This window comes from Sturnus vulgaris, chromosome 10 (genome assembly GCF_052056855.1).
Source record: "Sturnus vulgaris isolate bStuVul1 chromosome 10, bStuVul1.hap1, whole genome shotgun sequence".
Taxonomy (NCBI): domain Eukaryota; kingdom Metazoa; phylum Chordata; class Aves; order Passeriformes; family Sturnidae; genus Sturnus; species Sturnus vulgaris.
Window position 1 is genome coordinate 209,408 of NC_142252.1, and position 3,620 is coordinate 213,027.

The window sequence follows — 3,620 nt, forward strand, 5'->3', positions numbered from 1 at the left end:
CTGAAGACAACATTATTGGGCTTTTGTGTCCCGAGCACCACAGGATTTAGGGCCTTTGAGACAGACAGCCCTTAGGGACACCCCATCAATACAAAGCTGAAAGTGGGCCAATAAAACTCAGTGGGGTGTTAATGCAATAATTAACATTTTCTTAACCTCAGAAGCGACAGAATTTGCCCTGTCTGCTTAGACCAGTACCCTCTGAAATCTCTGGGAACCTGTTGGAGGACAAAGACAACCAACACACAAACACTGGAAAACCATGAGCTCATCTACTCAGCTAAGTGAAAGTTTACTCAATTCTTATTTCTCAGACACAGACAGGGAGGAGGAGGCAGAAAAGCAAGGAAAAACAGACTCCTGCTACTACAGTTGGACTTTGGGGTGCTGTAACCTCTGCAATGCTGCAGTGTCCTTCTCACAGCATGGAAGGGGGGCAGAGTGATGGCACTTCTTTCTTTCACACATTCCAGAAAGTCTCACCATTCATGATCTCAGCACTGCAGAAGGAAGAAACTTTTGCTAAGGTTTACAGAGCAATTACAGACAAATAAGAAGGTATTTGCATCGTTCATTGTCTCGATCTGCACAAGGACCAGAGCTAATCGGAGCCTTTAAAATTTGGAAAAGGTACATTGCCTCTGGCAAGTCCATATAACTTTTACATTGAAAGTTTCACTCACACCTATTTGTCAATTAATTTAATACATCAGGGAAACCACCCTACCACATGTCTTTTATATTGTGATGGTATTGTTACAGAATCACATTCCCCTTATTTCAATTTCCTTCCCTGGATAGACAGAAATGGAAAGCTGAGGACACTTCCTCAGTGTTTTAGTGAAAAGCATTTTCAGGATAGACTTTTATCTAGCAAATTATCATTACATGTTCAATGTTTAATTCCAAGAAAAGGAATGGAAAGACCACTCTTCATTTTTGTTATCATAAAGCCAGATTAAACCCTTATAAAAAACCCCATATATATATATATATATATATATATATATATATATATTCTCCTGATTACTTGATTCAGTCCTCTTTTCCTCAGGCCTCTTAGTCAGGATTCTCTCCCTCAGGTTCTTTCTGCAGGTTACACAGCACAATAAGAACTGACTGCTCTGGCCTGGGTTCTGCCCAGCACAGGGCACACAAAAAGCAGATGCTCCAATATCAGTGATGTGTTGTTCCATTTATTATAATTTCACTTACAATAATTTCACAGGGTCTGTATGTGTTACCCAGGGAGGGCATGAGTTTACAAAAATCCTGTGTCTTTCTTTTCAAGAGGCAGGTATCACCTCTTTTGTCTCATTACTTTGTACTTTTGAAGGTAAATCCCTGAGAGCACATTGCTTGGCTCAGTTTCATTGGCTAGCCAGGCTTGATAAAGAATATATTTTAATAAGCTACCATCTGCAACCTTCTCATTATAGCCTCTTCTCCAGGATGTGTGATATGTGACAACTTTGTTAAATGCATATAGGACTAATCTACCGTGCAGCATTATTTCAGTGTGTAACACACTGGAATTCAAATTATGCTATTTGTCTCTCAAAAAAAAAAAAATTACCATGACTTCAAGGAAGAAAGTAATTCTGAGAGTTAGGATGTATTATGTTGTATTTGAATCTAAGTTTAAATCCTTATATTAAACCCATTGTGGCATCGGGAACACCCAGAGGAAGGAGGATAAAGCAATAAAAATTTCTATGCACTTGAAATTTCCCTGAAAAACCTTGCTCACCATTACAAGGGACTAAGAGGAAAATGTTTCAATTCTCTTCTTTCTCCTACAGCTACTGAGAATGGGGATGTCCATCAATGTGTAGAATTACAGAATGGTTTGGATTGGAAGGACCTTAAAGCCCGTCTCATTCTGAGCCCTTGCCATGGGGAGGGACACCTTCCACTTTCCCAGGCTGCTCAGAGCCTTGTCCAACCTGGCCTTGAGCACTCCCAGCAATGGGGCAGCCTCAGCTTCTCTGGACGCCCTGTGCCAAGGCCTCACCACCCTCACAGGGAACAATTTCTCCCTAAAATCTAATCTGAACCATGTGTCATGTTAAAGCCGTCACCCTTTGTCCTGTGTCTCTAGGCTTCTTGTTAGATAGCCCTGTCACAGGCATTGGCTTCGGAACGTCAAACTCCACTTCACACTGTTTCATTCCTTGAAATTACACTTGGGTTCAGGTAGGTTTTCCTTTCCAACGCGTAGAATACAGATTCCTCAAGAGTTTTAAAAATATTTCTTTAACAGCTCTATTTCCTTCTTTCATAGATACTAATTAATTTTGCACTGCCTTGCAAGCATGAAGATTTCATTGCAGAAACATCAACTGGTCAATAATCAAGCACAGAGAATCTGCTGGAGGTAGGTGCTGTGGATGAACAACATGTTGAAAACAGTTTTTCAGAAAGAAAAAAGGAAGTGGAAAGGTCAATACAGCTCTTCGTGCTGACATTTAATTTCCTCATTCCATTTAACTATGCAGATCTCAAAGTGCAATAGGGAGATAAAAACAGGATTTATGTTGTGAGACTTGAAGTTAAAGACAAGGACCATACTAAGCCAAAATTCTGAAGCAAATTTAAAGATCTAGTGCAAAGAAAACAAACAGTATATTAAAAAAAGTGAAAACTGCAGCTGGCCGGAACAGTACTTAACCAAACAAACAAGCCATCCTGGGAAAACAGATTTTTTAACATTATCAGGATGTTTATATCTACAATGTATTAACAGAGAGTTGGGCAAAACTCTTGCCCTTAGAAGCTCCTCCGCACTGCATGCAGTTAAGTCCATTTACAGCAGCACAGGCATGAGCTCAGTTTCCCCTGAGAAGACAACAGGTCACAAGTTAGGAAAATGTCTGTTCTTATGGATCAACAGATAAGAGCAAATTGATTATTCTCACAAGCTGCAATGGAAATTAACACTGAGAAACATGCAATTAATTTTCCTTACTCTCTCCCATTATAATCAGTTCTCGAAAATCATCTTTTACAAGGAACTTCAAAAGAATTTTCCCGTCAAAGTAACATTACCACTCTCAGGGGAAAAAAGTAATGGGTACATATATTTCACTATGCCCAAATTATCTTTACCTTCTAAATTAGAGCAATTCCTTGAAGAGGCGAAAGCTGCAGTTGTGATCAGTCCAAAGATATAACTTTCTGATACTGCCCAAATATAGACAATGCTGCTGCCAAAAATTAGACCCAAGTGCATAGAAAATAGAAGGAAAACCACATATATTTATTATTTTCTATTTTCTTCTATTTCATAATTATTTTGTCTTTCTTTCAACAGCTGTTAAGCTATTAGGACACCTGGGCCCTGATGACTGCAGCTCCAAATCCTGTATCCTAGAACTTGGCCTCTGTGAGCAAAGGATCCTAACAACCCAAATTTTCCTTTTGGTTCTATTCATATTCAAACCTTTACCTTCCACCTTACAGATTTTCTTAAAACCTCAGTATAGGTTAAATTTTAACTCTTTAAATAGGTACATTTCCTACCTGGATAGGTAGTGTTTTATACACCTGTCAAGAATTAGTCTTTTCCTCTCCACACAAGGAACAAGAACTTGTTATCACTTTATCTGTTCTTAATTTCT

General features: G+C 39.0%; 1 long non-coding RNA gene across 1 annotated transcript; it reads left to right on the plus strand.

Moving 5' to 3' along the window:
• Positions 1 to 2,119: 2,119 nt before the first annotated feature.
• Positions 2,120 to 3,404, plus strand: LOC148222545 (uncharacterized). Its single transcript, XR_015805623.1, has 3 exons — positions 2,120 to 2,196; positions 2,285 to 2,377; positions 3,314 to 3,404. It is a non-coding gene; the product is annotated as an uncharacterized LOC148222545 (long non-coding RNA).
• Positions 3,405 to 3,620: the final 216 nt, after the last annotated feature.